Source organism: Cornus florida, unplaced genomic scaffold, assembly GCF_030987335.1.
Source record: "Cornus florida cultivar Cherokee Brave unplaced genomic scaffold, ASM3098733v1 CherokeeBrave_3.0.0_Hap2_Chr05, whole genome shotgun sequence".
In the NCBI taxonomy this organism is placed as follows: Eukaryota; Viridiplantae; Streptophyta; class Magnoliopsida; order Cornales; family Cornaceae; genus Cornus; species Cornus florida.
In genome coordinates, this window is record NW_026775575.1 from 3,345,258 (window position 1) to 3,353,956 (window position 8,699).

At 39.6% G+C, this 8,699-nt stretch overlaps 1 pseudogene; it reads right to left on the minus strand.

Moving 5' to 3' along the window:
* Positions 1–3,054: 3,054 nt before the first annotated feature.
* Positions 3,055–3,153, minus strand: LOC132310684 (small nucleolar RNA R71; annotated as a pseudogene).
* Positions 3,154–8,699: the final 5,546 nt, after the last annotated feature.

Consider the following 8,699-nt stretch of genomic DNA (forward strand, 5'->3'; position numbering starts at 1 on the left):
TCCCAAGAATAGGGGAAGGTACCCTGGGTTGATAGCCCTAAAGTGATCCCAAGACTAGGGGAAGGTACCATTGGGTTAATAGCCCTAAAGTGATCCCAAGAGTACGGTTTTAATCCGGGCGATATCCAAGTTTCCACATTGTTTGATTTCACTCTTTAAATTTCAAGTGTTGCATTCCTTGAACATTTAATTTTTTTTCGTGTTTCATGGAATGTTCCTTTCTTGTTTCATTGCATAGATATTATGCCTTATTCTTGATTCATGTATAACTCCTTTCGTGTTTCATGGAATGTTCCATCCTTGTTTAATCGCATAGATATTATGCATTATTCTTGATTTCGTGTATTAACCCTTTCGTGTTAATTGGAATGCTCCAATCATGTTAATTGTATTGATAATGCAATTCATGTTAATCTATGTTCTAGTATCCTTTTGTCGTGTTGTATGGAATTATTCCAAGCCTTGCTTAATTGTATTGATAATGCAATTCATATTAATCTATGTTCAAGTAACCTCTTTGCCATATTCTTGGATTATCCCAACTTTGACTTGTTTTACATATGTATATATATCATGATTCTTGTTGCTTGTACTCCATGGTAGCTTAGGATGATCCCTGAGTCTAATCTTTGACATAAACGTTAGGTGGCATGATCCCTTTTGAATTATATCATGTTAGTCCTAAAAATCTCTAAAGAAATCGAGTCGATGCATGCTCATTCTCTACGAGTAAACTTGTTTACTCACCCTGAAGTTACTAGGGCATTTGATCAGGTACGAAGACTTGGTTCGTGATGCTTACTGTTCAGTGGGATGACTTCTAGCATGTCAGTTTCTATTTCATGCAAATGTTAGCATGAAATACCAATTCATAGCATTTTGTATAAAACACGTATTCTTTGATTCCATATATGTAAAGTGTACATAAGGACACTCTATGCAATGTATTTGACATGTATAAGATAAGGCCGGAGGCCAAAGACATGTATATTGTATCTTATGTATTTTTAACTTCATGAAATATTATGAAAATATTGAAAAATGTCAAGTAATTGTCTCACCATGATTGTCAAAACATAGTGCTTAAATGGATGCTCTTGTGATTCTCTTGATGGTTCATACTTATTTCTTGATGGATTGTGCCTCTCCCCTAGTTTATTTTCATGCTAGTAGTGTAGATGTAGTGTAGTTGTAGTGTAGTGTTAAATGGGAAGACAATCTATACTTGTTGTTTAATGATCCAAGCTTTTGAATGCAAGTAGCATATGTCTCTATCCTTGTGTTGTATTTGGATTGTGAGCTTAATGAAAGGATTAATGACTTGTTTTGATCTATTGTGTCTTTCACATGTTGTTTAGACAATATATGTTTCATTGCTTAGATATATTGTGCCTTTCATATGATGTTTAGATAATACATGCTTAACTAGTCATCCTTGCTTGTTGAATCAACCAAACACACACACACACCAATATTGCAACACACCATTTGCCCTAATTAATCACTTGTTAATGGTATAGAAATGCATTGCTTGGTGGTGATCTCTAAACCCCAAGATCTCTCTCTCTCTTACTTACTCTTAATTGCATTTTTTTGTTATCACTTAGTTTAATTTAGTTGTTATCTAATTAACCAACCAACTAATTATTTGATCACTCGACCTACTAGCCCTAATAACGATTCCACGACCTTGTTCGATCCTCACAATCCCTTGGGACGATCCCTACTCGCCCTAGCTATATTTATAGTGAAAGGTAGTAGTGGCTTCTATAAATGTAAAACTCTTGGCCCTCACCTTATAATGCACACACTCTTCAAGGACCACATCAGTTTTTGGCGCCGTTGCCGGGGATTGATTGATTGATTTGATTAGGCAACGTCGGATTTGTGGAATTGATTAGGATTAGTACTCTTTTGATCGTGTCTTTACTTTACTTTTATTTTTCTTTTTGGATACTTATTGTGTTGTTCTTACTTAACTAGGTGCATTGTTGGAGAGGAAGCAAGCAAAGGAGTATTCAAGCACGCAAAGAAAGTAAAAGTCTAAAAATTTAAATTTTTTTTGCTAAGCTAAGCTTTAAATTTGGAGTTGAAGTGCTAAAGGGCCTTTGTCAGACTTTCTTTACTCAATCCCTTAGTTAAATCGTCAGCCAGCGTGGAGGCTAATTTTTAATTTCTTAGATAAATCGTGAGCCCGCGTGGAGGCAATTTACTCTTCTTTTCATTGTTGCTAAAGCATGGGAGTATGAATTAAGTGTTTATGGAAGAAGTTTAATTGCATTGTTGTGAAGGCATAATGTTTGTCATTCTTTGTGTTTGTTGTGTTTTGCATTGTGCATGCATGAACGTCGTTCATTGAGACCAACTCTTGTCCCTCTTGATTTGCATCTTGAATCCATCGTTTAAAATCCTAGGGAAAGAGGAAGTTCAAATAGAACCAATCTATCATTGGATGACCATAATAATGATCACGTTGAGGACCTTGGTCACATAGACCAACAAGGTAACCTTTATCCCAATGTGCACAATGAGAACAGACAAGTACCATTAGGCATGCCTAGGCCATTCATTCACCAACCACCACAACAAAGCCAAGTTCTATATGGAATGCCAAGGCCAATGTATGCTCCACAACCTCCCATCATCAATCAAGGAATTCAAAACCAAGGTGTTCATGTTGCACCTCAAGTAGCTAATCCACCTCTTGCTTTAAGAGACCATTATGTGCTTCACGAGTATAATGCACATACATGCATCTAATTGCCTCTATTTAGAGCACATCATTATGAAATTAAGCCACAAACCATTCAAATGCTTCCTAACTATCTTGGACTTCCAAGTGAAGAACCTTACAAGCATTTGGATGAATTTCTTGAAGTATGCTCCACCGTAAAATATACGGACATGCCGGAAGAAGTTTTAAGACTCAAACTTTTTCCATTCACCTTAAAAGACAAGGCAAAGTCTTAGGCCTTTTTCAATCACTTCTTGGGCAGAAATACAACAAGAGTTCTTGAAGAAGTACTATCCGGTTTCTAAGACCAATGCCATGAGAACCTCAATTCGAGAATTTTCACATGGGGATGGAGAAACGTTTCATGAGGCATGGGAACGCTTCAATGAATTGCTTAGGAAGTGTCCACATCATGACATGCCCAAATGGCAATTAGTTCAATACTTCTTTGAAAGCTTATCGGACAACTATAAGGGTATGGTTGATGCTTCCATGGGTGGCTCATACATTGATAGGCATGAGGATGACGTGTGGCGTCTTGATGAGAGCATGAGTGAAAATTCTTTGCATAGAACACTATCATCTAAGAATGATAGGAATTCACAAGGTAGGAAGAGTGTTGGCTTACATCAAGTCGACCATTCAAATGAAATAGGCACCAAAATGAAGTCTTTATCTTAAAGGTTTGATCAATTTTTGATTAACCAAAACTCGGCGAACCAAGTATCTTCATTCCCTGACCATTCTCATCGTGCATCAAATGAAACATGTATGACTTGTTCTAGTGTTCTTCATTGTACTTCTCATTGTCCTCACGGACAAGTGCAAAATAAACCTAATGAACAAGTCAATGCAGCTTTTGTGAACCAAGGGAACAATCCTTATGGTACTCAGTATAATCCAAGTTAGAGGAATTATCCGAATTTCTCTTGGAAAAACCAATGAGAGGGCTCAAACCCTTCCCAAGGCGGTTTTCAAGGGAAGTACATTCCACCTCCACTACAAAACCAAGGATCCCAAGGTTATAGACCTTATCAATCACAAGGGAATCAATTTGCTAAGTCTTATTTTCCCAACCAATCTTATTCCCAAGGAAATACTAGAAGTCCCGCTTTTGAAGAAAAAGTTTTGAATGCTTTGGGCATTTTAGAGGCTAACACTCAATTGCTTCATTCTCACTCTCAATCTATTGCGAAGCTAGAAACCTAAGTAGGGCAAATGACAAGCACTCTCAATGCAAGAGAGAAGGGAAAGATGTCTATAAATGCCCCACCTAAGCAACAATGTGTTGTGGAAACCCATTCCTCATCGGAAGGCCACACCATTGAACATGTTAATGCGGTGACTACCTTGCGGAGTGGTATGATTGTGGACAATCAAGTTGGAATGTCCAATGAAGAGAGTGAACCGGTGTAACCTCAAGTTGTCACCCGTCCCGTTTCACATCCCATTCCTCCTTCATTGCATATACATGACCTTGTAAATGAGAAAGTTTTGAAAAATGTGTTTGAAAAAGAAATTTTGAAAAATGATGTTGAAAAGGTTTTGTTCAAAAATGATTTGGAACACAATAATTTGAAAAATTCTTGTGTTGAAGAGAGTTCAAAAGAAAATTCTGAAAAACTGTTTGAACCAAAAGTTCCATTTTTGGATGCCTTAAAAGGATCTATTTCAAAAGACAAGCAAAAGGCAAAAACCAATGAAATTATGGAAATGTTTAGGCAAGTGAAAGTTAATCTTCCACTATTAGATGCAATCAAGCAAATTCCGGCTTATGCCAAATTCTTGAAAGACTTGTGCACCCAAAAGCGGAAGAACAAGAGCCAAGCACCAAGAAAAGTGGTTTTGACCGAGCAAGTAAGCTCAATTTTGCAACATAACACTCTTCCAAAGTTCAAGGACCCCGGTTCACCCACTACATCATGCATTATTGGTGATCATATCATTAATCGGGCGCTTCTTGACTTATGAGCAAGTGTTAACCTTCTTCCATACTCGGTTTATGTCAAATTGGGCCTAGGTGAATTGAAACCGACGTCGGTAGTTTTGCAACTTGCCGACCGATCCATTAAGAAGCCTAAGGGTATAATTAAGGATGTTTTGATTAAGATTGATAAATTCTTCTTCTCAGTTGATTTCGTTGTCATAGACACAGAACCGGTCCCCAATCCTAAGAGCCAAATTCCTGTTATCCTTGGCCGTCCTTTCTTGGCAACCACTAATGCCAACATCAATTGTAGGATGGGATAATGAAGATCTCATTTGGCCACATGAAGGTGAAGTTGAATATCTTTAATCCCACGCCCAATTCATTTGACAAATATGAAGGAGAGGTTAATGTTGTAGATAAATGTCATGATCTTCAATGTCAAGGAAATGAGCTTTTGTGTAAGACTAAAACTTCCAAAAGATCATCTTTAACCTTGCATTCTCAAAATCTTATTTCAAATTATTGCTTTGAAAGGGCATGGAAGCCCAAAAGTTGTAATTGCATAGACAAGGGACCAAAGGTTTCTTTTGAGCTTAATCCAACAAGTTCTTCAAAGAACCATTTGTTGGGTAGAGTTTAAAGCATCTATCACCCCAACAAGGAGGGGATGCATTATAAGATCTTTGATCCGAGCTAAAAGAGCCCAATGTCTTGGTAGAGACGTTAAAGACTAGCAACGACATGTCGTAGGGTGTCAAAACCCTATTCCTCCCCCATTTCTATCTTTCATTTCATTTCTTACAAAGTCTAGATACTTGTTTTTGGTTCATATGCATTGAAAGGAACTTTGGTGAGGATTGCATGAGCTTTCATGTCATTATTGAGCATTCTCCATAGTTCGATCGATCTCAAACCTGAGTTCGATCGATCGAACTCCATTTTGCATCCAACACTTAGAAAAATTTTCGACCTGCAGAAACCTGCATCCAAATCACCTCTCTGTCCCATCGTTCGAACCGATTCTTAGATCGATCAAGAGACCTTCGATCGATCCAACTTCCAAGTTCAATCGATCTTATGATTCAACACTTAGAAAAATTTTGAGCCTGCATCAACCTGCATATTTCACCTCTCTGTCTCATTGATCGAAACATTCCAGGATCGATCTGAAAGTTTTTCGATCGATCCAACTTCCAAGTTCGATCGATCTTCAAGTTCCAACACTAAGCCAATTTTCTGAGCCAAAAACCTGCATATTTTTGCTCTATGTCTGATCGATCGAACTCTTGTCTCGATCGATCTCAGTTCTTCATTTCATTATTTTGACTTTGCTTTGACTTTTCAAATTTCAAAAATCCAAAAATATTTTCATTTCTATTTTATTTTATTTTTCAAAAATTTTTCCAAAATTCAAAAATATTTTAATTTATGTAGTTTTTAATTGTTATTGTTTATTCAATGGAAAAAAAATATATATATTTTATTTTATTTTACTTTATTTTCCAATTTTTAATTTTTATTCCAATTTTTAATTTTAATTTTGCAATTTTCAAAAATTTCAAAAATCCAAAAATACTTTGAAGAGAGTTCATCAAAGTTCGATCGATCTCAGTTGAAGTTCAATCGATCGAACTCTGTTGGGAATGTTTTTAAAAATAAAATCGAGGGTTTTCTAGATTGATAGCTTAGATCAATCTCACCCTCTCTGCAAACCCTAACCCCCTTCTCCGTCGCCATTGTGCCATCACCTCTCCCACCTCCGGTGAACTTTCCGACGAGCATCTAAGCATCAATCTCTCTCTCCCTTCTCGGATTCATCTTCACTCTTCCACTTCTCTCATCATTTGAGGTAAGATCCGAGAATGTCCCTCATGATTTAAGCTTCAATCTTGTGCATACATGCTTTATATGTTGAATACATGCTATATACATGACAAAATCCTCCATTGTTGAAGCTTGAAGCATTTGTGTCTATATATATATATATACGTGTATATATGTGTATATATTTTTGATGACTTGATTCAATTTGGGAGTATGAGCCATGATTGGGTGATGGGATTGGATGATTTGTTGTGTTAAAGGGCCTACGAACACGTTCGTGTGGGCCCCGTGCTTCCAAAGTCACAGATCTGTGACCTTTGAGTTTTCATCGTCGCACAGTTCGATCGATCGAATTTGTATCTCAAATCGATCTTGAAAGATCGATCGAACTCATGTCTCCGATCGATCGAAGTTGTGAGATCGATCTCACTTATTTTCGATCGATCCAACTTTTGTGATCGATCTCACTTCTTTTTGTGATGGATCGAACTTCTCAGATCTCACACACACACTTCATTCATCATATCTTACGTTCATGCTATCTCATATATGCCCAATGCCTGTGATATTCCACATTGGATGCATTTCATACTTATGTTGTTTAGCATGTTTCATATCCTGCCACTTGCATAGATTCATGTCATATCTGTTTTGTCTTTTTACTTCACATACATGTTTCTATATTGTGCTTAAACTTTCTTACTCTGGTACTAACTCCCATTGCAAGTTTTTCTTTTTCTTTTTACAGGCCATGGTTAAGAGGAAGACCGTTGCCAACAGGAAACACGGGCCCCACTGATACATTAGACCACGGATAGAGGAGCTAGCAGAGCCCTCTTATGCACAAGAGGAGCCAGCACAGGCTACCCCACCTCAGTCACCATCTCATGAGGCTGAGGATGACCACATACCATTCACCTCTACGGCTCATCCTGCATTCACACCATTACCATCGCCACCACATATTGGAGTTGAGCATTCACCTTAGCCAGCTCAGACTGCTCAGCCAGCTCATCTGGAGCGTGATAGGCCAGCGCCTCGATATGCGCATATGACGATCGACCATGAGTTAGTATTCGACACGGCCTTCTTCTCTAGATCGGTGCTGACCCGATCTGCTTACCATGACATCATTCAGAGGGGCCTGGCCACTATTCTTGCCCCTATCACAGAGCCGGTCTACCCGCGGCTGGTACGGTTGTTCTACCAGAACCTCCGACCATCGCCGCGTACCACAACAGAGCTAGTCACTTCTGTAGATGGTCATCCGATCACCATCATAGTGGACTCGCTAGCCCGCTCTTGCCGCTGCCCACACAGATGTCCTCCAGAGCTTCAAAACACATACCCGAGGCTATACAGGCCTTCATACTTCGACATGGTGGTTTTTCTTACAGGTCACCATGCCAGTGGCGAGACCTTCGCCACCTGGACATTCTTTTCAGATGACCTTTGGTTTACCGATTCCGTTCTCTATCAGAATATATACATGGCGGGGCACAAGATTCAGAGGAGGGGCGATTATTTGACAGCCCTCTACGCCTTCTACACCGGGCATTGGGTGTCCATTCCCGCGCTTATCTGAAGCGTGGTGAGGAAGCTTTATGACGAGTACATTAGCAAGGAAACGCCCGAACGGGCTAAGTCTCTTCCTTTCAGCCACCTCATCACCTAGATTTTTATAGACCAGCGCTACCCTATCCATCCTCGGGAGCATCCCGAGAGAGGTTCCTGTCACTTCCTGAAGAAGGACTGGGACAAGAGCTACCGATCCATCATTACTCACCTGCAAGACCACGCGGTAGTGGCTGTAGCGGAGTTAAAAGAGGAGGAGGCACATGCAGAGGCAGAGGTAGTAGCAGCAGATCCTGCAGCGAACGATGCACCAGTCGATCCAGCTGTCGAGCATTTAGATATAGATTTAGAGCGCCCTACAGACGACGCAGACCAGGACTCTCCAGCCAGGTCACCCATTCATGAGCAGGAGTAGACTCAGGAGCTTTCTTCTGATTCATCTATGTCTGAGGCTCCAGATCTGACCCCCGACTTTGGAGTACACCTGCAGACTCTTGAGGATGCTGTTGTTGCCATCCAAGCTGATCTCACAGCCTATAGAGCTGATTTTGCTGCCTTCCGTACGGATGTCGCGACCATGTTCCGAGATCTATCTAGAGTTATCCGCGGAGCCCGACCTGCCCATCCTACCTCATC